The 27998-nt window shown below is 51.7% G+C and overlaps 1 long non-coding RNA gene across 8 annotated transcripts; it reads right to left on the reverse strand.

The window, feature by feature from the left end:
* Positions 1 to 4: 4 nt before the first annotated feature.
* On the reverse strand, positions 5 to 27995 carry LOC132246425 (uncharacterized). Of its 8 annotated transcripts, XR_009457687.1 has the most exons (7): positions 27897 to 27995; positions 25416 to 25524; positions 15489 to 15566; positions 9155 to 9280; positions 6626 to 8563; positions 1350 to 2246; positions 5 to 522 (listed from the first exon to the last, which is right to left on the reverse strand). It is a non-coding gene; the product is annotated as an uncharacterized LOC132246425 (long non-coding RNA). The 8 variants fall into 8 exon arrangements; XR_009457688.1 differs by lacking the exon at positions 25416 to 25524; XR_009457686.1 differs by lacking the exon at positions 27897 to 27995 and having other exon boundaries at positions 25416 to 27888.
* Between the last annotated feature and the right edge of the window lie 3 nt (positions 27996 to 27998).

Raw genomic sequence — 27998 nt, forward strand, 5'->3', positions numbered from 1 at the left:
AGCCTTTTGTTCCCTGTAGCTGCTATGTCAATTGAAATGTGTATGTAGCTTTCTTTTTGGGGTTTTAAACTTCATTGCAGAACCAGAAGGAAGTTTTTGTTACTTCCCCACTTGCCATCTGACACCTCCAGGGAAGGAGTCCTACCTGACCAACACAGCAAAGAGCTACTTGGCACAGCTCACAAAGACACTCTCACGGACCCAGAGGGACAGTCTTCCATCTCCAGCTCCCTCCGTGCAAAAATGAAGTTGATTTCCTACTTATAGGGACTCCTTACCATCTTGTACCACCTATACTTTTCCCAGAGCTTGACAAAGGGACTTTGATCCCGAAAGCTTGCAGAAAAGGACAATTTTCTTGTGATTCTCCAGTTGGTGTAACGAAAGATATCATTTTGGAAGGAAGAGCTCTAGTTTTTTGTCCGTCTGTGTAGCTTTCTTGCCTTTACTGGCTTCTGAGACACGCGTACATGTGATGAGCGTGGCAGTTCTCTGTTGACCATTTCCTTGATTTGACATAATCTAGCACAGAGAATAAGACCAATTGGGGGTGCTCTATTTGGCATGGTCCCAGCTGCCACTTGCATTTTTGTGCAAGATGCACTGTTTTTTTAATTTGATCACAAAGGTTTTATGTGTAGGCCTTGCTGTATTCCCATCAACACTACAACAACCCTGGTGGGCGCCCTATAAGGAGCTCCACATTCAAGACACATGGAGAGGGAGCTATAAGTCTATTGCTGTCTTTGGGGCAGCCAGTAGGACCCTTTCCCATCAAAATACTCATGCTCCTGCCTCCAGAAATCTTTTTGGAAGAGATTGAATGGCCTCAGCCAAAACGCTGGAGCAGCCCCCCAGAACAGACCTGGCAGCATCCTGCCTTCTCTGTGCTCCCTGCGATGCCCACCCCCGTCTCCCGCGCCCCTTCCCGGCTGAACAGCACATCGCCCGCACCCTAGCGCCTCCAGCACTGCCCCCCGGACCAGTTTCCTCCTGTGTAACACGCAGGCACAGAGCAGGCAGCCACACTCCGGGCAGGGAAGGGATTTGTGTGACACCAATGACCTCTCGTGGCCTCTTCCGTGTGCAACGGGTGGGTCATCTTTCTCTGAAGATGGACTGGAGCGGACAGGGCAACACGGGCCTGGACAGGACCTCCTGGCTCATGCCCACACCCTTGCCAGCACAGGCAATCCCACATATCAGCCCATGCTGAAATCTGTCAATCTGCTTCTTAAAATTAGTTGTTCCCTCCCACGGGGAACCTGCTCCAGAGCCTCCTGCTCCGATGGTTACAACCCTTCTTCTCAGCTTCAGCCTGTGTCTATGTGGGACTCCTATTTACTCACTTTTTCTGGAGCTGGCACTCTCCTTTTCTTCTGCATGGCTCTTGGCTCTCTTGGATGTAATCGCAGAGAGCAGTCATCTCCACTCTCGGTCTGCTTCTCACAAGGTAGGACAAGGCAGTTCCTTTACTCTCCTCTCGTACAGCGGGCTCCCCATTTCTCTGTTCATCCCAGGAAGGTCTGCAAAAGTCATCTGGAACACACGGCCTTTGATGAGTTACCCGAGCAGCACGTGAGCAGCACAAGGAGGAGAGGGGTTATGGTGGGAATCCAGACTAGGTCAGCTTCCTGAGCCAAGGAAGCTTCTCGCTGGGACCCTCCCAGTCTCTCTCTGACTCCCGGACCAAGATCTGTTCCTTCATGCAAATCTGCTCCCTGCTCCCTGGCTGCTGCTGCCTCGACCTCCCCCACTTACTAGAAACATCACAAAATGAGCCCATGTAGTTGCGAATGTAGCACGGTGATGTAGGTTATGTGAAACACCAGCTAGTCAGGTGGAATCACATTTACCCACAGTGTGTGTCTGCCTCTGCTATCTGCCTCTCTCTCGTGCCTTTGTAGAGACCCCCCAAACAAATCCCCAGATTTGGCCAAAGCCCACTGTCCCCCATGACAAACATCTCACAAAGGTGCATTTCCCTTATGAGCACCGGGGGGTATTTCAACTTTTGTTTAGTTTAGAAACTATCTGAGAGTCCAGCACCCTGCAGTGCCATCATCCACTGATTTTCCTTCCCTCCGACTGAACCTGGAAGACAGAATTTGCTCACCGAGTGTCAGGATGGAAGCACACGTGACCCAAGATGACGCTCCACATCGCTATGTAGTCATTGCTCTGATTTCTCATCCTCATCAGGACGTCCATGGGGTCCAATGCTTTGTCTACAGAAAACTCTCACCCTGCAAAGAAGGGCACATGCACCCAAGGGGTCTCAAGAGAAATCAGTTTTGAGTTGAAATGACACCTGATGGAGATTGGTCCTTTACCCGAGATGCCACCCTGAGCTTCTGAACGCTGGGTGAGCAGAGGGGCTCCCAAGCATACAGACCTCAGCAAGCAACAGAGGAGGGGATGAAGGAGTCTCCACCACGTACAGCGGAGAACTGCTAAGGGGAAGCAATGACAAGTTGTTTTGCCCCTTGGCAAAGGATGCAATGACAGAGCAGGACAAGATGGGACCCAGCAGGCAGCACGAGGAGGACAGTAAAAGAGGAGAGGTCACTCGTTTCTTCCCAAACGAGAATTCCTTTCCCTTTTATGAACCCCTGAGCAAGGATGTGGGACGAAGGCTGGATACAAATGGGATTATGTGTGATTAGGGATGACACTCTGCATAGCCCTTAATCCGGAGCTGGGATTGCCCTTTCTCCTCAATGGGTGTGTGGGTTTAGCTCTTTGCTTAAAGAAAGGGATTCCCTCTGAAGGGGGCACCACACATCTGTCAAGGAATCAGAGGGGAGAAGGCTGCAACCACACATTTTGGAGATGTTTCCTGAATCTGTGCTGGGTTTGTGTATCATGCATTCCCATCCTTCGTTTGCTAATAGTGGGTGTGGAAAGGTGTCTCCGAACCCTTAGTCCTTTCTACAAAAAGAGAAGAGGAGGAATATATGTTGACAGTCAAGGGCAGAGAGCTGCTAGGCAGGGAAACAGTGAAAAGCTGCTGTGCCTGTCCAAGAGTACGAGGACAGAGCAGGACAAGGAAAGGCCTGTTAGACTGCGAGTAGCTACTCGAGGAGCTAGCAGAGCTTGCTGACATGCAAACTCATCATGGAGCACAGATCCAAGCCACAAAGAGCCCCGTTGAGCCCAAGGGAGGTTTTTGTCTCAGGTCCTCATCTGACTGTGTCACGCTGACATACCCATAACTACCTCCAATCTTGTAACCTGCACCACACCTGGAAATGGCCTCATCTTCCCCAGGGACATAGGTGGTGGTTAAACAGCGTATGGCGCTGGAGTTGGAAACGGTGAATCGGTCTGGGACTCCATTCCCTTCGATCCCCTCGCTGTGCCAGAGAAATTGTGGGGCCTGGCCCTGGTTTTGTTGGTCCCAGTGGACACAGCAGTGCCTGTGCTCACTGCTCAGTGTCCCAGAGAGACTGGCAGTGCTGCCCAGAGCCACGGACTTTGCGGGCGCTTGAGTCAGTGCAGATGCGAGAGGGAACCTGGAAGAATGACAGGAATTAATCCCTTATCCTCACTGAGCCTCTGGTTTTGTGGCAGACAGGGCAGGACCAAAAGGCAAGAAACTGGAAAAAACACCTGTGGGAAGAGAGCCTGGGATTCATAAAGCCCAGGACGTGGCTGCCCTCCCCTTCGGGGTACCTGAGCAGCGTGTGAGCAGCACGAGGAGGAGCGGCGCCCAGGCCACGGTGGGAATCCAGACCAGCGCGCCTTCCCCAGGCAAACAGGTCTCTGGCTCGGACCCGCGGAGTCTCTCTGAACCCCCCAGAGCCGAGATCAGCCCCTTCACACAACTCTGCCCCTGCTCCCTGCCCACAGGGGCCAGTGGCTCCCAGCTGAGCTTGGCAGGAGGAGTGAGAGTATTCAAGAGGTCAGGAAGTGCAAGCACAGAGGAATTCAGATGTTACCAGGACAAGGGCTGCCTGGGGACCTGCCGGGGGAAGTCAGAGACCATCGGCCCCCTGCCGTGACAGCTCTAATGAATACGTGTGTGCCAGGCCCAGCCTGTATCGGAAATGCCTTCCCCCTGCAGGGGTGTGCTCTGCAGGGCCCGGGGGATGCTAATCCCTCCCTGGCCATTAGACGCCATTTATCACCTTGCACCTGTGGATCCCAGGCACCATCCTTGTCCCAGATGGCTCAACTGCAAGGGCCCAGATGGATCTCCTGGGCATAGGGATACAGAGAGACCTACTGCAACAGCACTGGTGCTTGGCCTGTCCTCGGCCCAAGGGGGTCTTCCCGGCCAGTACTCGTCCCTTAAAGGACCTGGGAGGAGATGTACATTTAAGGCATATTGGGTTGGAAGAGCTTTAACTCTATTGCTGTCTCTGGGGCAGCCAGCATGGCCCTTTCCCCTCATGATATTACCTCTCCAGAAATCATCTCGGGGCGAATCAAGTGGCCTTAGTGAAAACGCTGGAATAGACACCCCTAAAACAGACCTAGCAGCATCCTGCCTTCCCCATGCTCTCTCCTCTCGAATCACCACCCAGCCGAGCAATAGGACTACGCAAAGCTTCGGGTGGTGATTCGATTCAGAGATTTGGCCCAATTCGATGGCCAAATCTCCAAATCCATATCAAATCAGGGGACCAATTGAAAGGTCCAAATCAATACAAAGCTCTCTGAATCTTCAGAAAAGATTTGGAGAGCTTTGATGATTCGGGCAGTCCCCGGTGGCTGCAGCAGGGAGCTGCAGCTGACTCCGAACTGGTAAGTACTAGGGGCGGGGGACGGGGGGGATGCTGGGGGAGGGGAACATGGGGGGACCCCTGCCAACCCCCACAACCTTCCAGTTTCCCAGTACCACCCCGCCCCGCTCCCCCAGCCCCACCATGGCTGCCCCCCACATGGCTGCCTCCTCCACACACACACCCCACCTCCCCCCCCCCCCGGCTCAGTACTTTAAAGAAAAGCCCGTGCTGACTGGGTGCTGCTGGGCAGGGGCGATCCCCGCTGCCCCCCCACTGCCCCATGCTGCTGCTCCTACACATGTGGGAGGAGGCACAGTGATGCGTGTGTGTGTGTGAGAGGAGGCACAGGGGTGTGTGTGTGCATGTGTGTGCAAGCTGGCACAGGCAGTATCTGTGCAAGTGCATGTGTGGAAGCACAGGGGTGTGTGTATGTGTAAGTGCATGTCATAGAAGGCACAGGGGTGCAAGTGTGCACACGTGAGAATAGGCATGGTTGTGAGCATGTGTGTCTACATGTGAGGAGGCACAGGTGCGTGTATTTATGTGTATGCGTGAGAGGCACAGGTATGCGTACGTGCATGTGTGCACGTGCGTGTGTGCCTGAGGAGGCAAAGGGGTATGTGTGTGCTTGTGTGGGGAGGCACAGGGCAGTACGCACATGTGCATGAGGAGGAAAAGGTGTGTGTGCATGCGTGAGGAGGCATGGGAGAGGGCAGCAAGGCGGGGAGTCAGCTCCAGCCTGCATCCACACCCACCCTACGCACAAATCTGGAAGGCACATGCCCCCCATGTCCTCCCCAGGAGTGCATTCAGCAGCAGGGAACCAGTCCCCCTGCAGCCCCCCTGGTCCCGGGCTCCATCCTGCTCCGACTGGGGCCACACACAGCCCTGGCTGGGCAGCAGCCCCAGCCCTGCCCAGCTCCCTCCCTCTGTCACTATGGGGGCCGCAATTTCTGCCCCAGTGCAAGGCTTAGCGGGGAGCTGCAGGAGGTGCTCTCCAGTCTTGTGTTTGACACTCGAGGCTTCTCCCTCACAATCCTTTTTAGCATTTGTTCTTCCAAGAGACACTTGGCCAACTTCTCAGATCAGATTTGGGGATCAGGCAAGCCCCGGTAGGGCCTTGCCTCCTCACATGGAGAGTAGTAAAACACTAGAATAGGTTAACCAGAGAGGCTGTGGGATCTACATCCTTGGAGGTTAAGGCCTCGGTAGAGAAAGCTTTGGCTGGGGTGATATAGCTGTGGGTGGACCTGTTCTAAGCAGGGGGTTGGACTAGCCCAGGTGACCTCTTGAGGTCCCTTTCAGCCATCATTGTCTATGATGGGACAAGCCATGTGTCTTACAGGGAAGCTCTTTCCATCCCCATGCCTCAGCCCAGTCTGTCTGTCCACTGCAATCTCAGGTGTGTCCCTCCTGCCAGTACTGTGAAGCCCCACTCCTACCCCTTCAGAATAAAACCCATCACGAGCCACTTTTCCTTTATTATATTTTAATATAATCTTCTTGGGTGGATGCAAAACAAGGCTCACGTCATTCTCCAGACTGGGGGGCAGGGAACCCAGCAATGGGACAAGGACAGCCCTCACTCCTGCCTAAAACAGACCATTCCAGTACAACCCCCTCCCTCCCATTCATATAAATTAAGTCTCTCTCTCCTGGGAAAGCAGCAGGTGTAGAAGAACAGCTCTAAAAATAAACATGTCTTGCATTAGGCCCCTACCCCACATCTTCAAAGTTCAACCCACAACCATGCCTGCGGCCCTGCCCCCTCTACACGGAGGCCTTTGGGTGTGGGTGCACGTGAAGCTGTGCAGGCAGGTCTCTGAGAGGGGATGGGCAGGTCCTCGAGGAGCCTCCCCAAAGCAAGGTCACTCCCAGGGCCAGTTAATGCTGACCTGGCCCGAGGCCTCCAGCACCTCCTGTTTGCAGTCGAAGTCACCGTTGATCTGGCTGATGGACTGCTCCTCCACCACCCAGAGCTGGCAGCTGGTCTGCGTGATCAGTCGTGCATCATGGCTCACATTGATAACCGCTGTGAAGAGACAGGAGGCAAAGCACGAGCGGGCTGGGAGGCAAAGCAGAGGTCATTTCCATACTGAAGGAGAATGGAAAGACCCCACGTTTTCCCCATCAGCCACTGCCAGGACAGGGCTGGGCAGGGAAGGGCACGACTGGGACCCAACGGGGACCCTGGCAGGAGGGCCCTGCTTGTAGTATACAAACCCTCCCGTGGGACCCACGGGTCCACCCCCAGCCAAGTAACCCTTCTGCTTCCCTGCAGCCCCATGCCAGCCTAGATCTGACCCATGCACCTATTACTACCTTCCTCTGCCTGACAGATGGGACCCATGAGGCCACCCCAGCCCAGTATCGCCATCCACCCTTCAATCCGATCCATGGGCCCAGTATTCCCCCAACCCCAGCCTCCTCTGATCAGGGCAGTGGACACCTCCCACCGCGCTGCTTCCACTCACCTCCATGTACGTGCTGACAGCATCACCCAAGGGATCAATTGATTCAATGCACAGATCATTTGTGGGTTCATTCTGGGGAAGTGACAGATCCCAAAAAGAAGCCAGGAGTCCTGAGCCACAGAGCCTTCCTCCCACCCCCTGCCCTCCTTCCCTCAGCTAGAAACAGGACCCAGGAGTCCTCCCAAACCATGCCCCTCACTATGGCATGCTGGACAGCACTCCTTTCAAAGAGCCAGAGCAGGGCACAACCTGCAAGTCCTGGTCCTCACGCCTGCTCTGCTCTAACTCGCTTCCTTCCCAGAGCAGCAAACCCAACACAGCCCCGTTCCCATCTCCTGGGTCCATCAGGCTCCCTGCAGGTCAGCTCAGCAAACATCACATGGGTTTTCTGCCCCCCTGGCAAGGAAAGAAAAGGGCCCTGAGATAAGTGGGGTGAAAGGAGCGTCCAATCCCTTCTCCTTCCCCAAAATGCCAGGATCCAACTCCCCACCCACCTCCCTCCACTAAGAGGAGCTCAAGGTCCTGTGCTCCTACCCAGGGCAAGGGCAATGCGCTCCCACCCAAGGCAAGTCTCCGCTCCCCACCCCAGCTCTCCCCTGCATGGCCGAACCCACGGCACTCCCAGGGCCACAGCTCCAGCCTCTCCCTGACTTCTTCCTCAGTGGCCAGCCCTCACTCCTGGATTCCCAGCCTGTCTCCCCTTTGCCTCAGCCCTCACATCCTGATCAGCTCCCTGCACCCTCAGGCCCTAGCTCCTCCATACTCACCCTCTCCCCCATGCCTGGAAGCCCCAGCCCCACACCTGACAACCTGCAGATCTGCATGGTGAGGACATGGCTCTCAAGGCTGAAGCGCCCCAGACACTTGTGAGCATCCTGGTAGGGCAGGTGGATTTGTTTCGGCCACGTTCTCCTCCAAATTGGACTTGGTGATCTGGTGCAGAATGACACTAATTCTACAAGGCCGTGAAGTAATGAATCTTGCAGCATTTCATGTTGAGCAAGGTAACGGAGAATACCAAAGAGCGGTGGTTCCCCTACTGTAACGCACTTCTTTGATAGTAAAAGGTCTCTCTCTAAAGTACTCTATCGCTCACATATGATAGTGGATTTACATGACTATGCTTATAAACGTTTAAAATATTACACGTTTATAGCTAGATAGTATCAAGAAAATCCTGAGCCTTACAGTAGAATAGGGTAAGTCCTACCTGGATCTTGTCCATCATCAGGTATGAAAGGCCAGCTTCTTCCTCCTTTTCCCCCTCCCCCAAATCTGAACCTCCACCATCTTCATCTTCTTTGTACTCTCCTGGTGGACCAGCTTCATCTTCATCTGCTTCATCCTCCTCATCCCCTTCTGAAAGGCAGGTAAATTAATTCCTTACAGCTTTGCTTAAACCTCAAAGGCTTGTTTGTAAACTCATCTTAAATGAGCTTCTGAAATCTGACTCAATTCAGCTACAAAACCTTCTCCAGAAATCTTTAAAAAAAGACAGGACTAGAAGTAACATCCCACTTTTTCCTCTTTCTATAGGAAGAGAAAACACAGAACTGAATGTGCCACAGCATCAAATGTGAGTTGATGGGTACAAAAAAAAAAAGCAGCTTCTGCTACCAGCAATAAAATAACTGCTTTTATATAGTTATATCTCAGTGTAAAGATGTGTACTCACGTTTTCCTAAGTGCAGCTCTCCTTTAACTGTGCACAGCATCCATGACTACTCTCTTTGCTAGTGCATTGCCCGCCCCCCCCGCACTACCCAATAGGAGCAGTATGTGATACTGCCCTTCACCTGACACATGTAGCTGATTTGTGCTCCAGCAGTTCCACAGTCACTTTAGTCTGAATTTTATATTTAGATACTGACTGAATGGCATAACTAATGACTGCATGTTTAGAGAAGTCACCCTCATCATCTTCATCTTCTGAGTTGGGGGCCTCATTACCTTCCTGATCAAATCAATCCAGGTAGGTGATCTCCTGAAGCAGCTCAAAAATCCTTTCCCTGTAATCCTTCAGGTTTGTGATGTCACAGCTGAAGAAGTCCAGGTCTTCAAGATTTTAAGATTTTGCTGAAAATGAATTAAAATTGCTCACTGAGATGAAATAACTACTTGGTACGTCCAATACTGCACTGCTGCCTCCTAAATGTCACTGACTTTGCTGGCTACCTCCCACCACCTCTTCTCCGTTGCTGTTTCCCATCGTACAGAGCTCATGTAAGAAGTCTTCGTGCTGACAGTCAACATCCCTTCCCCGTAAGATCAGACATTCTCTCTACACTCCCTTTGAAACAGGTTTGACCCACTTTCCATCCCATTAAAATGTGTGTCTTTGCTTCTGGATGCCCCAAAAGTACATGTGTCTTCAGAAATACGATCCTATAATCACCCAGGGAGATGCAAAGCTCTCCCATTCTCTGAGGTCAGCACAGCCAACTGTCCCAGCGCCAATCCTACCACGCCTGGTGCACAGATAGCTTTCCATGGGGTGAAAACTGCAGGGGCGGTAGCTTTGCCGAGGCCATGAAGCCTGCCAAGCTTCAAGACGATTGGTGCAGGGTTTTGGGGGGAACTGCACCTCGAGCTGCTGACAGGCAAAACTCGTGACATAGATGACCGTGTGTGTTAAGGTGCAGCGGGCTGAAAACTGCAGCGATGGTGGCCCCTGCTGCGGCCACGAGGCCTGCCAGCTGTCAAGGAGATTGGTGCAGGGCTTCTGGGCTCGAGGGCCTGCACCTCTGGCTGCTGACAGGCAAAACTCGTGACATGGGTGCTCGTGCAACTGCGTCTGTTTTGAGGCACAGGACCTGGGATCACCGCAGGCCTGGCTGCTACCAGTTACCAATTAATCATGATTCCCTCAGGGACCAGCTCAATACACAGCACCAAGAACAATCCACTGCCCCAAGACAGATGCCTTCAGTGCACTTAACAAAAGATGAAGCCTCTTCAGACAGTCTACACGACGGGCTCACGGGTTTAGAGCCTTCAACCGGATTGGGCTAGAAGGTTCGCGTGGAAGGAACTCTAGTCCGCCTCTCTTCTTTTCTGTCTGTAACCGCAACTCAAGCAAGTTTTCCTGCCTGCACCGCGACCATCTTCGGTGTAAGTAAAATAATCTTAATTAACCACTAAGCTTCCGTGCCTAATTCTAGCGCACCGCCTGCATTCCCCGACCCGGCGTGTCTGGGCTACTGGCCACAGCCCGCTGCGCGCCCCCGAGGGCCTCGGACCGCTCCCGGCCCGCACAAGCTTCAGCTAAGTTTCCCCAAATACTCAATTAAGCCAGGATAATATTGTAATTGTTTTGTTTGTTTTCCCTTGCATGCCTCTTACTACTAGTACCACTATAAATTTCATATGCTTCACAATAAATAACTTTTATAGTCAAACTGGTGGTAACCAGGTGTATTTTTCTTTCTCTACTTCCCTTCCCCACTTGCTCTGCAGCAACGCTTCTTTTACCTAAGCCAAAGATCCCTGTGAAGCCCAGAAATACTGCGGGGTCCGCTCATCAAGAGGCTAGCACTACTAGGACAGTTAGGGCAAAAGATTGGGACGTGCTGAGTTTAGACATATAAGAGGATCAGCTTGTATAGGCTGATGGACCCACTTTGGCTCAGGCGTGCCCTAATGAACTGAAAGCTGGCCCATGAGGGTGTCAGCTGGACACCCAGCCGGATTCAGAGGGATTCTGTTCACTGTGTGCTGGTGTCTGACTGCAGTGTAGTGTTACCTTAATGAACTGATTCCTGGCACATGAAGGTATCAGCCTGTACATGCTGACAAACCCGGCCGGGTCACACGTGTCGTGTTAGAGAGAGTGAGTGAGTGAGTGAGTGAGTGAGTGAGTGAGTGAGTGAGTGTGTGCGCGTGCGTGCGTGCGCATTTGACTGATTTAGTGGCTGGAGGAACCCGGCCCCACTGAAACGGAGTCCTACAAGATAGCTCCATTGGGGGTGAGCTCTTGCAGAAGAGAGATACAGCTCCGCACAGAAACACAGGTAACACAAGCAGCACATTGATAGAATTGCAGAGACCCTAGAAATGTACCCCTAATAAATGAGCACACCCCAAAGTGACAGGCAAATCTGGTAACAGCTGGGATCATGGCTGGAAATCCATTTTGGGCCACCTCACACCATCTGGGCGAGGCAAGACACTGGTCATCAATTCAATCTGTAATCTCAGCCTAAATGCCCGGTCCTTAGTCAAGTGTGTATACTTAGTACCATGGGAATGGGGGGCTGTTAGTTGGCAGCCTGGCAGGAAGAAACCACGCTCTGGTCCGGGCCAGACTGGTCAGTGGTGTCAGGGAGAGTCCCCCGGTGCCATAGAGGCATGGTGTGGGGTGGCCCAAGAAGGATTTCCATCTCTAATCCCAGCCCATGAGAAATTCCTTCCTTGAGCCTGTCTACTTAGTACAGTGGGGATGGGGGAACTGGCCCAAACAGTATTTCCAGCCATAACCCCAGTCCAAAACCAGGTCCTTATTTGGGTCCATGTACTGAGTACAGTGGGCATGGGGGGCTGTCAGTTGGCAGCTTGGCATGCAAAAACTGCACTTTGGGCCAGGCAAGACTCTGGTTGGGGGGTATGGGATAGTACCCAGTGCCACAGAGGTGTGGGGTGGCCCAAAGAGGATTTCCTGTCGTCAACCCAGCCCAAAACCCAGTTCCTTATTCAAGCCCATATACTTAGGACAGTATTTGCGGGAGCTGCCAGTTCAGGGCCTGGCACAGCCAAACCGTGTCATCTCTAATCCCAGCCCAAATCCCAGTTCTTTATTCAGACCCCTGTAGTTAGTGGCATCTGGGCGGACTATCAGCTGGCAGCCTGGCACAGCCAAACGGTTTCCTGGGACGGGCTGCCAGCTGATAGTCCGCCCAGGAAACTGACGGGCTGCCTTGACACTGCCTCGTTGAGGTCTCGCGGGTATAAACCAAGCGGTAGCGAGCCATCCTTCTTTTGTGCGATCACGAGGCTATTGACCCAGGGTGTGTGGGCTTAGTCACCTTCATAAGGACTCTCATAGCTTCCAGCGTTTCGAGGGCAATCTTCTACGTGCCTAGGGTTGCACAGGGAATTTTTCTACACCCGTGCACCGCTGGTGGTACTGCCGGGTCGACACAGATGTGGTAGGTACCGGGAAATTGGCCCACCCCTTTTAAAACGTCCGGACATAGTTTGAGAAGGTCCGCCTTGGTTGCGGGTATTGCCGGGGCCATTCCGTGGACTCGTCTGATGAGGTCTCACGTGGTGCATGCCACCCTACGAGGTACTGATGGGTCGCTATTGTCGGTTAGGTAGAAAGGTACATCAGATTCATTAGCACCAGATTTGCAGCCTGCAATGCCTGCACCTTTTGGTTTCATGGGTGCACTGCCAAATGCGACTAATGTAACATGAGTTTGAGCCTTGCAGTTTTCCTGCAAAGCCTTTGCTACAGCTATCGGAATAGCGTTTGCCTCCCCTCCAGTATCTAACTTCAAATAAGCTGGCAAGCCAGCGGTCATCACTGTGCTATACCAGGGGTGTAGGTTGTAGCCGTGTTGGGCTAAGGACATAGGCAGACAAGGTTCCTTGGGTGAATTTGATATCTTGTATTAGACCAACCCAAATAGTTGGAGAATAGTTATTAAGCAAGCTTTAGGGTTCAAAAACCCTTCGTCAGGCTAGGGAGGTTTCAGCACTTGGTGTGTGCTCTTCCTGGATGGGATGAAAAGTCAAGAAGCCAGGGGCTGGGCTGGGCTGGGCTGGGCTGGGGAGTCAGTGGCCAGGCAGACTGTAACGTATCAAAACTCCTGTGCTATACCTGCGCTATAGCAGACACTCTGCTTATCAACGGTCGGTGAGTGCTGCTTGGCAGACACTGCGCCCATATAGAGGGTACTGACTCCTTTTGCAGATTTTGGAGCCTCTCCCTTTGATTTGCACATTTCTGCAAAGTGGTTCGCTCCAGAGCATTTGTAACAGGTTTCTCCAAAAGCTGGGCAGGATCTAGGCTTGCTTGTGCTTCCGCATCGTTTGCAAACTTTGCCCTTTTGCAGCTTGATGGCCCTCCTGTGAGCAAACTGCACCGGTGGTTTGCTTTGCTTTTGCAAAGTGCTATGGCAGCTTTCCTTCTGCTCAACTGTATGCAAGCTTGCTTCTGCAGAGAGCCTTTGGTCTGCCTACTCCGACAGGTCACTTCTGACACCATACAGTGTTGGCCTTGGCCTCGGGGTCCCTGGGACAGGGTACTCACTCAGACCTCCACGCCCCTGGGCTTCTGTCCTCGAGTCAGCGTTCAGCAGAGCGACTGGTGGGACGGCAAACAGCTTCATCTTTATTAGCAACAGGATTCAGCAACACACGCTCACAGCTTGCGGGTGGGAGAACAACAACAACCACCACCCGCACACCGCACCCACCGGGCATCAGGGGAAGGACTGGAGCGTGCCACCGCAGGCCCCTTCCAGGCGCACACCATGTACCGCAGCCATCCCCAGCATCCTCTGGCCCTGTGAGCCTGCACGACACCCCTCCCGCAACGTCTCCTGCCCAGCGAGTGCAAGGCACCGCGGTGCCCCTGCCCACCCAGGCAGTCCAGAGGCATGCCCAGATTCATTGCCCCCGTCTCTCGCTGGCTGCCAACCGGAGACAGAGGCGCCAGATTTGCAAGGAAGCCTCAGCCCCACGATGGCAGCATCTCACATCAACCCTCTCCAGTCCAGCGGGGCCCTGCTCCCAGCAACAGCTCTCTTAGCGGCACACAGGCACGCTGGGAGTCCTTCCACAGGGGCAGGGTTCAAAGGGGCAGCTGCTAGTAAGCTCTAATCCCTGAGGAGGAAGGGAAGGCGCGTCACTCGTCTATGCGAATGTGCTTAAACGCTGCGTGTAAACGCGTTTCAACGCTCTTAAATCGCTGAGTGTGAACGCACCTAATTGCATTTGAACACGCCTCATCATTGAGCGTGAACACGCTTTAACTGCTGCCTGTGAATGAGCTGAGGATTGAACCAGAGCAAAACCTTTCCAGTTTGGCGTGTGGGGCCTCTCCTCTGCTTCATCTCGGTTGCTCTCAGCGAGCTCACGCATAACAACAGTTAGACCGCTCGCTGCTGCGCGTGAACAGGCTTCGCTGTTTGTGTGCACACACTTCGTTGTGTGTCCACGTGCTTCGCTGTTGTGTGTGAACGTACTTCATCACGCAGGGTGAACGAGCTTTGTCACCGAGCGTGAACACGCTTCAACGCTGCGCAGGAACGAACCGAGAACAACGCGAATGCAGCGACACCTTTCCAGTTTGGGGCGCGGAGCCTGTGCTTTGCCTCGTTTGAATCGTTCCAGCGTGCTCGCACCCGACCGTCAGACAAGAGCCCCGCTCCCTCCGCTGTCACAAGCAGCCTCCGGCCCCAGGGAAAAATCCCTGCGGCAACGCCGCCCCCCGCCGTGGGGCCCACAGCACTGGCATCTGCCTTGCTCATGTTCCCGTCCCCTCACCGCCTCCCTGCCTCTCTCGCCTCCACGCTGGCTGTTGGAGCACAGGAAGCGGAGACGAGACGCTCTCGGCAGGAAGGCGGAGAAACGCCCCAGCGTGATGACAACATCCTGACTTGAACCCTGCCCCGGCACTGCTCTCCTCAGGACCGCAGCGCGTGGCTTCTGCCCGGCCCTGCTCTGTCCAGGGAGACGCGGGACGGACACAGGAGGCTGCCCCCGCACAGGAAAACTGCCCGTCTTGGAAGGCGCTGCCAACAAAGGGCTCGTTAAATCCCCAGCGGGAACGGACCGACCGTCAGGAGCCCTCCGTGGGATAAGAGGCTGTCAGCATGCCCGCTGCAAGCACCGCGGCACTGCTAGCGCCGTAAGCCATGCCCAGCGCGGTCGGTCGGTGATAACGCCAGTCCGGAAACTGCCTCCTGGGAGCCTTGAAGACGTGTGGAGCTTGTCAGTTCAGGGGCTGCTGCTAACAAATGCAACAGCCGCAGCAGCAATGCAATGGCACAGCTAGCGATGGTTGTGGGGCTGGGAATACTAAATACCGTGTAATGTCAACGGGAACACTTTGTCACACGCTCCGAGAAGTCGCACGTTACGGTGTCCTAAATAGCAGTGCTGACCCGCCCTGTGGTTTGCCGACAGAAAAACATGCGATCTCCCCAAAAGTCTAGACCCACTTCACACGTATCGGGGGAGGGAAAAGCCATGGCAAGCTTATCATATAATAGAAAAAATCAGCTCTAAGGACATGTGCTGTAAGAGGTACTTTTCAAATGTAAATCGTGGAACTCACCAGGCCGCGTAGATGAAAACAGGATACTTTCCCCGCAGTCATCTTAACGGGTACGCTTGTTTTACCATCAGGATCAACCTAGGAGATGTTTCAAAAAAGGAGTAAGAAAAGGAAAACTCAACGAGAACTCAAATGAATATAGGGACAGCACATAAGGAGAGTAAACCACAGAAAGCCAACCAGTTACGGCCATCCGACTGGCGGCCTGTGTGCTGCGTGCAGCTCCCAAACTCCCAGTCCCGAGTCTGCTTGCCCCATCGCTTCGCTGCTGCTGCTGCCACCAAAATCCCCTTCCCTAGCCCAGCATCTGCTTCCTGCGTCCCCACTTCCCCCCGCCACCCCTTCTGCACTAGGGCCAAGGCAGGGCGGCACAGTCCTGGTGCAAGGGAGTCTGTGGCTGGGGAGGTCCTGCAGACCCCTTTCAGCTCGTGCAGGATGCGGCTCTGGTGGGCATGCAGCCCCTACAGCATGCGGATAGGGGGGCTGCAGCCCCAGCCACTCAGAAATTGGACGGCTGTGTTGTCAAACAAGACGTTTCAGGAAGCAGCGGTTCTAAACAGAGAGCAGTTACTGGAAAACAAAGGGTAGGGAAGGGAGGAAAAAGAAAGGGGTAAGAAGCAAGCTAGCTTACAAAAGCTTACGCACCTCTGATTGACTTAGTCTAGGAGGTGAAAGCCTACCCTGCCGTGTAGCATGAGTCTTTCGATGTAGAAACAACGTAACAGAAGCATCTACAAAGCCCCAGCTGAAAAGGAGCTATAAGAGGGGTGGCAATCTACAGCCCACAGGCTTCATCTGGCCCACAAAGAGGTCTGATCTGGTACGTGGGATCCGTCTCAAAGGGTTGAGCGGCACTGCCCCTCCGCTCCGCAGCAGCGCGCTCCGCGACCGACCCTGCTGCTCTACCGCAGCGGTTCTCAGTTTGCGGGTTGTGTCCCAAAAGGGGGTCACAAGTGCCTATGAAAGGGTCACGAACAAACTTTAAAACTGGATCAACAAACTTTAAGAGTGGATTGTCTTTTAATGGAGGAAAATGTGGGCAAAGGTGGTTTTTCCCTTGCAGGCTGGCAGAGGTCCAGGGATGCTGGGGGACTATGTGTTAATATGAATCTGGAGAGGGTCTGGGTCAGAAGTACAATAAACCAATTTAATCTAAATCAGTTAAAGTCTAATACTACATCCATCCAGGCTTATCTTAAACCCGTTTCGGCAATCTTGAAAGTGGCTTACGTGCACCATCCTTCTGTTGTGTTCCAGATCTGAACCTGTTTCCAATCTCTTAGACCAGCTTGTGTGTAATTTCTGTCCCAAGCCTAACAGAGGAGTCAAGAATTTAACAGCTAACGACACTACTTGCTTGAAGAACATACCAAAAGCATCCAGCAAATGTACTTGTGCAAAGCATTTGCAAGTAACAATATACGTTTATATTTCATGCCTTTGAATGGATACGTTCCTTAGGGAACGTGCACATTTGATTTTTCAGCAATGAAGTTCTTCAAAACTAAGATGGGAGCCAGGTTGTTCCCTCCAGTCTGTGCAAAGTGGAGGATGAATGCCCCGATCTCTCTGCCAGGGGCCACAGAAGGGTAAATTTAGTATTAAGTAACATCAGCATCAACCACTCTTCAGCCAACTGACTACCAAACAAGGAAGCTGCTCAGACGTAACCCACTCGTTTCTCCAAATCAGTTCAATTTGTTGCAGTTTACCTGTGGGGAACAGGCTAGAGAGTCATCCTTCCTCCATGCATGAACTGCCCAGGAGCTCATCCACTGGGAAAAGACAGGGAGACACACACTACTCCTGCCATGCCTCAAGGGTAATTCCCTTTGGCTAAAAACAGACCCAGGACTCTTCCTCCCCCTCTTGGCTCCCTCAAGAGTCTTTCATTTGGGGATCCTAGAGGTAAAGTTCCCCACTCCCTACCATAAGTACCTGTGACCTGAGATAACAGGACTCCTGGGACAACTGTGACTAATCCATGCTAATTTTCATTCAAGCCTCATGTTTAAATGACTTCTCCCTCACTTCCCTTTTGATAGGAGTTAAAGACCAGTGATAAAGCCCTTGTTTGCTTTCTGCCTTAGGTACTTACTAGTGCTCCTCTCTCTCTGCACCTTTGAGGAGCCTGGAGCATTAGCTAACAGAAGAGGTTCTGCAGACTAAACAAAGTGTAGGATTTTCCATGCAGCATGTGTGGACACACACACACACGCGCACACACACGCACACGCAAGCTTGCAAGGTTTTCCAGCATAGCTCCAGCAGAATGACACTGTCAAAAAGTGGGATGCAAGGAAGGGGGAGGAAATGCAGAGAATTACACGGTCTGTGGATTCCCCAAGCTCAAAATGCATGATATTACTTCACTATAATTGAGCCAGTATTGTTCCAAAGACTAACTTAGGAAAAACAGGTGCAAAGGAAAGACCGATTCCTAAAGCGAACTGAAATTATTTCCTCCTCCGTAAGTTAACAAAAATAAAAGGAAAGAAGAAATCCCTTTCAACTGCAGTTTTGACTGTAGCATAACCTCCCCGGTGCCTTCCCGGGTTGCAAGCAGCGGTGACAGCCGGCCCCCCATCACGAGCTGTGGCTCCGTCCCCTCCACCCCGCATGGGCAGCACCTCCCTCTGCCTCCTCTCTCACCACAGGCGGCGTTGATGTGCACCCCTGCCACGCCCCTTCCCCTTCTCCTTCCCCTTCCCCTTCCACCAGACCGGACTTAACCAGCTGGAGGTAGCTGTATTGGAAACCAGATCGGTATCAGCCAATATGCCTCCTTAAATATCAGCTATTGATATCGGCCCCAAAAATCTCTATCGGTGTGCCCCTAATATAAAATCATAACTTTAAAAAAATATTTTAAAGGTATTATTTCGTTATTGTCCCAAATTTCATTAAGCTTCTAATAAACATAAGAGTATCTTACTACTCAGAAAGAGCTTAACTAATTTCCTTTTTCTCTAAAAGCTGTAAAATGATCAGCAATTAATAAAAAAGCACAGGTTTCTGGGCAAAGTCTTCAAAAGCCAGAACAACACTGCATGTTGTGTTAGAGTTTGATTGGGTGCGTCAGTAACTCAGCTAAAATGTCTTTATTAAATCCAAAAGCCAATAGCAGATGTATAGTGACTTTAAGCCAGTAGTTTTCAACCTTTCTTTTAGTAAGTGTACCCCCGGCAGCCCCCTTTTTAAAAAGTGTACCCCCAGGGGGGTGGGAGCAGCCGGATGCGGAGCAGGTGGGGGTGGCGAGCGGTCAGACGTGGCTGGGGGTGGCGAGCGGTCAGACACAGAGCAGGGGCACGGTGAGTGGCAGAGCAGCGGCAGTGCAGCTTCTGTGGGCCCTGCTCTCCCTCCGCCCTGGCCCTGCTCCTGTGAGGCAGCAGGTGTGCTACATCTGCGCCCGCCCCTGTACATTCCCTGGGACCTTTCAAATTACCTCCAGGGGTAGGCATACCCCAGGTTGACAACACCTGCTTTAAGCAACTGCTCTAAAACACTGACAAAGAACGTTTTGCGTTTGAAAGCTTGTCTAACTTAATTCCAACCATTCAGTTGGTCCAATAAAAGTGATCACACCCAAAAAATCCTTGACTCTTGCATACTTCCTGGATCATCACAGGTAGCACATAACTCTAAACAAACGGGTGCTCAAACCACGGGGTGCTCAAACATCGCTCTAAACAAAGGCATGCCAGGGCCCCATCCATCTGTGCAGAGGGAGGCAGGGGGCACGCCAGCCCCAAGACAGCGCAGAAAGGGGGCTTTGTCAGCCTCAACCTGAGCCCAAGGGGCTTGACAAGGCCCCACTACAGCAGCAGGTTTGGGGCGTGCCTGTCCCCACGGCAGTCCCACGGAAGGAAGAATGGCCAGGCCCCAAACCAGCCATGCAGGGGAAGAAGGCAAAGCTCCAGAAGAAGTGCAAAGTCCTGAACTTAAGACAGAACAGTCTCATGCACCGCTACAGGCGTGGGACCAACTGGCTAAGCAGCAGCTCCACAGAAAAGGACCTGGGGGTTACGGTGGACAATAAGCTGAATAGGTGCCAACAGTGTGTGCTTGTTGCCAAGAAGGCTAACCGCACACTGGGCTGCATTAGTAGGAGTGTTGTCAGCACTGAGGGAAGTCATTATTCCCCACTATTCTGCACTGGTGAGCTTACATGCGGAGTACTGTGTTCAGTTTTGTGTCCCCTACTACAGAAGAGATGTGAACAAGCTGGACATTAGGAAAAACTTTCTGACTAAGAGACTGGTGAAGTGCTGGGACGGCTTATCTAGAGGGTGGTGGACTCTTGGAGGATTTTAAGGCCCGGCTCGACAAGTCTCTGGCATGATCAAATTAAGGACGGTCCTGCTTTTAGCAAGGGGTTGGACTAGATGAGTTACTGGAACCCCTTTCAACCCTAGTTTTCTATGATTAGAAACATTTGGAAAAACAGCAGTATAAGAAACAAAATTGGCGATGTAGCATCCATGGGCATCTACAAGCAAACAGCATCTACGTCCCCATTGCAACACGCTCCCCTTGTATAGCGTGCCACTACGGTGAAGTAGTGGCTAAAAATAATCATGTGCCACACATACAGCACAGTAAAGTTGCCATAGTGACACATGTGGATGCGCCCTGTATGTTGTGTTAGAATTTGATTGAGCGTGTCAGTAATTCAGTTCAAATGTCTTTATTAAATCCAAAAGCCAATAGCAGAGATACAATTACTTTAAATAAATGCTCTAAAATAGTGACAAAGAGCCTTTCAGGTCAGCTCTTGTGGTGTGGTGGGTTAGCATGTGATACTTACAAAACAGCCCTGGGGAAGTGATGCCAAGGTTGTGAGTTCAAGCCTCACTGAGAACATTTGACTTTTAGTTGGGATGCTGAAGCAAGCATGTGCGTGCCCTTGGCTCCTGTGTGGTGGTAAGGAACCAGCAGCAGCAATAAGGTGACCTGGGCCAGCTGTAGGGAAGTGGGAAGGGGTTTTCTCCCATCCCTATTTAGTTGAGGGGAGAGCAGGAGGAGTCTGAACTGCGCATCAGCGTCATTGGCTTCAGACAGTGTTCAGGTGAGTGCACAGAAGGGAGTCTTAAGAGAAAGTTAAAGCATTGTGGGTTAGGACACATGGAGGTCAAGGGGAAAGGGACCTGGTGAGGGGGGTCTGCTACAGACCACCACATCAAGGAGCAGAGCTAGACTGGGAATGCTTGCGGCAGCTCTCAGAGGCCGTACAGTCTAGGGACATGGTTGTCATGGGGGACCTAAACTACCCTGACATCTGCTGAGAAGAGCAGTCAGCCAAATCCAACCGTTCACCTAACGCAGGAAGTATATGGTCCCACTGGACTTGGTGTTGGCTATGGGGGATGACCTGGTAGGGGAACTACAGATTCGTGGTCACCTTGGGGACAGTGACCACCACTCAATCAAATTAATCATACGGCGTAGAGTGGGTAAGATAATAATAGGATGGAGGTGCTTGACTTTCGGAAGGCTAACTTCAGTGTGCTCAGTTTAACCAGCGATGCACTGCAGGAGAGGAGTATTGGCGAGATGGGAGTCCAGGAAGGGTGGTCGTTCCTAAAGGAAGTGATCCTTCAGGCACAGAGGGAGATGATCCCAGTGCGAGGGAAAGGGGAGAAAGGGGACAAAAAATTTCCTTGGCTAAACACAGACATCCAGAAGAGCCTAAGGGCAAAAAAAAAAGAAGGCATATAAGTGGTGAAAGCAGGAGGAAGCTACCAAGGAGGAGTGTATCTACTTGGCCCGCACTTGCAGGGAGGCAGTTAGAAAGGCCAAAGCAACTACAGAGCTGAGGCTGGCAACACAAATTAAAGACAACAAGAAGTCTATTGTCAGGTATGTAGGGAGCAAAAGGAAGGCGCAGGGCAGCACAGGACCCCTACTGAAGAAACAGGAGCAATTAGCGACAGACAGGGGGGACAAGGCTGAGCTATTCAATGAGTTTTTTGCCTCAGTGTCCTTGAACAAGGGTCAAGATCAGTCTCCTAACAGGTTCTTAGATGGGATCAGAGGGATACCAGCCTACCAACTGTCAACGCTAACGTGGTGCAGAGTCACCTGGATGAACTGGATGTGTTTAAGTTAGCAGGCCCAGATGCGCTGCATCCGCGAGTACTGAAGGCATTTGCTGGTGTCATAGCAGAACCACTGGCACGGCTGTTTGAGCACTCGTGGCACTCGGGTCAGGTCCCAGAGGACTGGAAAAGGGCCAATGTGGTCCCCATTTTCAAGAAGGGGAGGAAAGAGGATACAAGTCATTATAGGCCAGTCAGCCTCACCTCCATCCTTGGAAGTCTTTGAAAATATTAAGGATCATATTTGTGAGGGTCCAGCGGGAAAAATAATCGTAGAATCCTAGAAGTTGGGTCAGAAGGGACCTTGGAGATCTTCAAGTCCGACCCCCTTCTTGGGCAGGAAGAAAACTGGGCTCAAATGACCCCAGCCAGGTAGGCATCAAGCCGCTTCTTAAAGACCCCCAGGGTAGGAGCCAGCACCACTTCCCTTGGAAGTCGGTTCCAGATCCTAGCCGCCCTGACCGTGAAGTAGTTCCTATGGGTGTCTAATCTAAACCTACTCTCCAACAACTTGTGACCGTTATTCCTTGTTATCCCAGGGGGCGCTAGGGGAAACAAGGTCTCCCCCAAACCCTTCTGGTCCCCCCTAGTGAGTTTATAGACAGTCACCAGGTCCCCCCTCAGCCTTCTCTTGTGAAGGCTGAAGAGGTTCAGGTCCCGTAACCTATCGTTGTAGGCTCTGCCCTGCTGACCCCGGATCATGCGGGTGGCCCTCCTCTGGACCCTCTCCATGTTGTCCACATCCCTCTTGAAGTGGGGTGCCCAGAACTGGACACAGTACTCCAGCTGCAGCCTGACCAGTGTTGCGTAGAGGGGGAGGATCACCTCCTTGGACCTACTTGAGATGCACCTGTGGTTGCATGATAAAGTCTGGTTAGCCCCGCCGACCGTACCTCGCACTGTCAGCCCATGTTCATCTTGGAGTCAATAATGACTACAAGATCCCTTTCTGCCTCCGTGCTCTCAAGAAGGGAGTTTCCCATCTTATAAGTGTGCTGCTGGTTACTACTGCCCAAGTGCAGCACCCTGCACTTGTCAGTATTGAAACGCATCCTGTTTTTGTTAGCCCACCCCTGCAACCTATCCAGGTCTTTCTGCAGTCTCTCCCTCCCTGCTAACGTACCCACCTCTCCCCATATTTTAGTATCATCAGCAAATTTGAAGATTGCTTTTCGCCCCGTCATCCAAATCGTTGATAAAGCAGGGCAACCAGCATTGATCTGTAGCAGGTAGATCATGCCTGACTAATCTGGTTTCATTTTATAACCAGGTCACAAAATGCTGATGCAGAAGTAGAGGTGAATGTTGTTTTTTGGGATTTTAGAAAGACCTCCGATACGGTATCTCATCCCATTCTCGTAAATAAATTAAGAGGCTGTGACTTAGATGTTTACACAGTCTGGTGGGTGGCAAATTGGCTTGCGGGTCACACCCAGAGAGTGGTAGTAGACGGGTCAGTATTGACCTGGGAGGATCTGGGTAGTGGGGTCCCACCAAGCTCAGTCCTCAGACCTGTACTCTTCAGTGTCTCCATCAGTGACTTGGATGTGGGCGTGAAGTGTCCTCTGTCCAAGTCTGCAGATGATACTAAATTGTGGGTGAAGTAAGCACTCTGGAGGGTAGGGAATGACTGCAGGCAGACCTGGACAAGTTGGAAAAGCAGGCTGAACACAACAGGATGCAGTACAAGGACAAATGAAGAGTACTGCACCTAGGACATAAAAATATCCAGCACACCTATTGGCTAGGAAATGACCCTCTCAGCAGCACAGAAGTGGAAAGGGATCTCGGAGTCCTAGTGGACTCCAAGATGAGCATGAATCGTCAGTGTGACAAAAACATCAGCAAAGCTAACTGCACTTTATCGTGCATCAGCAGATGCATGACAACTAGAACCAAGGAAGTGACACTTCCCCTTTATGCAGCACCAGTCAGACTCCAGATGGAGTACTGCGTCCAGTTTTGGGCACCATACTTTAAGAAGGATGTGGACAGCTTCAAGAGGGTCCAGAGGAGAGCCACTTATATGGTTAACGGTTTACAGCATAAGCCCTATGAGGAGAGACTAAGGGACCTGGACCTCTTCAGCCTCCACAAGAGAAGGCTGAGAGGTGATCTTGTGGCCAACTACAAATTCATTAGGTGGGGGCGCAGCAAGGAACCGGAGATGCTCTGTTCACCAGGACGCCTCTTGGGGTAACAAGGAACAACGGTCACAAACTGACAAAGAGCAGATTTAGGCTAGATATCAGGAAAAATTTCTTCACGGTAAGGGTAGCCAAAATTTGGAATGGGCTTCCAGGGGAGGTGGTGCTCTCCTCTACCTTGGGAGTTTTTAAGAGAAGGCTGGATAGGCATCTGGTTGGGGTCATCTGACGCCAGTGCTCTTTCCTGCCTAGGCAGGGGGTCGGACTCAATGATCTGTTGAGGTCCCTTCCAACCCTAGCATCTATGAATCTATTAATTTATGAATCTTGCATTTGAAAACTTATCTAACTTAATTCCAACCACGCAGTTGGTCCAATAAAAGTCACCACACCCAAAAAATCCTTTCCTTTTGCATACTTCCTGGATTGTCTCAGTTAGAACACTACTCTAAACAAAGAGTGCTCAACCTTTTTGTCCGGTGAGACGGATGGGCAGTGTCCAATCCATATGCAAGCAGTACGCAATCGAAGCCCATGGAGGGAGGAAAGGTAGGGGCATAACAAGAACCCAATCCATCAGCAATGGGCGGGGAGGGGGGTGCCTCACCAAAGGAAAGAGTTTAGACAGGTGAGAAACCGCCAAATTTCCCAACTGTGGGGAGCCCAATGGGGCAGATATCATAGCTCCACAGGCTGCAACTGGCCCAAGGACCACAGGTTGAGCACCCGTGCTCTAACACTATCATCAAAAAGCTATAACAATATTTATTATGCTTGCAAGCATTGAATCCGAACACTTACAGCTGGGCTCGCAGGAAGATTCTAGCTATCCCACGCTGCCTGACTCCCAGGGAAGCTCACTAGCAAAGAATCCACCTCTCCCACCTCTTCCCCTCCACCCCCAATCTCTCCCACTGTCATCTTCTTCCGAGCTAGCCCTTAATTCCACACACATCTAGCTTGTCATTCCCCAGACACATAACCTTCATTCCAGCCTGCCTGCAAGTTACTGCTTGGGTGACTGGAGGCAGCAGGCACACGTGTGTCTCTGCACACACATCCCCATGGCCTGCATGCACCCAGGCAGGGTCCTGGGAGTAGCACCAATGGCTAGATGCAGGTAAGTGTATGATCAGTGGGGGTTGGAGGTCCGGGACTTGGGGACTGTGTGTGTGTGGGCAGGGGGGATGGGTACCTGCCAGATATGGGGGAAGATAGCCGGGCGCCAAGGCTGCATCAGGGCAGGGGGGATGGGAGGGGTAGGCGCCTGCCCCTTCAGCAAGAGAAGGAGGCATCGGGGGGAGCTGCATAGCTGGGCTGGTGGCACTGAGCTGGTGCTCATACTTGTATGGGCAGAGCAACTGGGAGACGCTGCTGAGGGACGGGCTGGAGGGACGGCAGCCCCAGACCAGGGCAGGGGGGGCCACCACAGGCCTCCCCTCCTCCCTCCAGCCTGTGCTGGGGCTGGACTCTCTCCGCTGAAATCCGCACGAACTGCGGGACTTCAGCCCGAATGGCACAGGGGCAGCTGGGGGCTCCCTTTAGCAGGGCTGGGGGAAAGCAGGTCGGGACTGGCCACTGATCTTCATAAATAGGTCCTGGTACAAAAAAAGTTGAGAACCACTGTCCTAGACCTCCCATCTCTTTAACGGGTATTTATTTCCTTGCCATTGTACACCCACCTTTTCTCTTACATTAGCATATCACTTCATCCTGCCAACTGAAGCATTTGGATTGTTTGTCTGGCTGCCTCTCTCAAGTCATACATTCCTGAAACTGTCCTGCTTGAACCTGAGATGATAAAATAACACACTACCTATTACTTTACAGTTCTTAATTCCTAGATGTTTAATTTTTTTTTAAGTTACAGTAATCAAATTTTCAAATAAGTTAAGAGCTATGATGCTATGTGATTGCCAGGTCAAGGTTAAGTGCAGTTTTAGTAAAAAGAAAACCCTTCTTTCTCTAAATCAAATTTGCTTAGTATATAAGGGAACAGGTGGAAGAAATGGGGTGGTTTTTTTCATCCCAGACCTACACACTGCTCCTGAATTTAAAAGCCAAACTGACCTCTTGCCTATTTCTACATCATGACAGGTGGTAAAAGAAGATATTCTTACAGAATCGTTTTTCAGATTTTGTTCTGTTCAATCACTTCCCCAAAGTCCCCCCTCCATGTGTTTTTCCTTTTTGGTCCAAATCCTCCAACCAAGAGAGAAAGAGAACGGTCCCAAGGCTTAAAATTGTAATTCATCAGTATGAAGCTCACGTGTGTTTGCACAACAACCAGTGCAATCAGTGGGCTAATGTGGCCTACAAACAGTACCAGAATAAAACTAACCTGTAAAAACTCCAATATCCCATGCTGTATCTATTAAGTCTCATTTCCTTTGTTTCGTTTACTCTAGCTAAGCAAACGAAGTCATAATACTAGATTGATTAGCTGCTTTAAAGGTAAGACGTGCCTTAGCTTTGCTGTGTATTTGTAAAACTAGTTTCACACCCCACTTCTGCAAATGATTATGCAAACATTTAGCCTCATGCGCTAATAGTCTTACTGAGTTTAACAGCTCATTTGTCGAAAACTATGCACACACAGACTTCCAACCCTAATTTTCAATAATTCTGTTTAGCTTTGAGAGCTTTGAAGCATGGAAAGTTTCATTCAAGAAGTGAGAATTTCTAGTCAAGATTTTTCCCCTCCCCCGAAATGCAGGAGCACGTGAAATCAGATTTTACTGTCAGTATTTTTAAAGCATAATTACAACTGCTATTGCTAAATGAATAGATCCTACTAGAAAGGTAAGCCAAGCAACTTCCTATGTCAGGGAGCAGATATGTAGTAAATTAACTGGAATCAAAGTGGTTCCATAACTTCATCAAGCACTTTCTCCTTTCTTTTCCTATGTGCATGCATGACCATGCAAAGGGTGTGGGAAATGATGTTTCAACCCTCACCTAGCCAGATATTGTGCCTATTTAATTAAAATTGGTTTTAAAAAGTTATCAACACAAGCTACACCTAGAAAACCACCTGTGAATTGGTGTGCACTACTTAAATTGACCAGATTGAGTAAACCAGAGTTAAACTGGTTCAACTTTTTGTGTAAGCAAAGCCAGAGGCATAACCAGGAGCGTCAGTGCCCGGGGAAGACAGCACCGAGCGCTGGAGAGGGAGGTGAGGAGCGTCGAGTGCTGGAGACTCCCTGAAAACTGGCAGTTTGTTCAGTAACGAACTAACTGCAACTTGAGGCCTTTAGGCCTACGGTGAATAAAACAAGGAGACAATGTCAGTCCTACTTAATGTCTTCACTGGAGCATGTCTGAAATCAGTCCCCATTAACAGGCATGAAAAAGATATCCAGTTGCTATTGAAGATGCTGTAGAGAAAGCGATCATCGTGGCTTCCTGTACCTAGTACAGGGGTTTCTCAGCCTCTTTCGGCTCCAGGCGCCCTTCTGCAACTTGCCTGAGTTTTGTGGCACCTGCTTCTCAAAACTAATTTCAGTCATTTTTTCATTATGAAAAATAGTAGACTGACTCCCGCCCCTACTCACTCACTCGGTGTGTGAGCCCGTGCAGCCACGTACATGCATGTACGTGTGTGTGTACGTATATGCATGCACACGCATCTGCATGTGTAGGTGTATACACGCAGTGCACCTGTAGCATATAGGGTACAGCGTGCGTGCACGTGCATACTGCGTGTGTGTGCATGCAGGTGTGCGCAAACAGGCAGAAGTGTATGTGCACTGCCACACGCACTCTTTCCACGTATGTATACCGACATGCACACGTATGTGTATACGTGTACAAGTATATATGTGGATATCTACACCCCCGCCCCCCCTACAAACACCCGTGGGCAACCCCTTGCAGCCCAGGACGACCCTCTCTCACAAGGCCAGTCCCGGTCCCGGACTCCAGCGCAGCCGGGCCAAGTGTCTGCGCGGCGGGGGGGGCGGGGGCGGCTCTGGAGTGCTGACCAGACACACCGGGTTGCTCCTGTTCCCCCCCCCCCCCCCGCCTCCTGCGGCTGTGCAGAGACCCGGCCTCCATCGGGGTGTCGAAGCTTCCTCCGCCTCCTTCTCCTCCGCCACTGCTGCCCGTGACACACCCTCCCCCCCGCGTTTCCGGGGCGACGGACGTAGTCCCGGCCCTACCGGCAGCGGCGCGGGGGGGGGGGGCGGGGCCTGGGCGCGGGCACGTGACTCCCGCTTCCCGCCGCTCTGGCCCGTTCCCGTCGCCCAGCCGGCGCTGCGCTG

The sequence above is a fragment of the Alligator mississippiensis genome, chromosome 16 (assembly GCF_030867095.1).
Source record: "Alligator mississippiensis isolate rAllMis1 chromosome 16, rAllMis1, whole genome shotgun sequence".
In the NCBI taxonomy this organism is placed as follows: domain Eukaryota; kingdom Metazoa; phylum Chordata; order Crocodylia; family Alligatoridae; genus Alligator; species Alligator mississippiensis.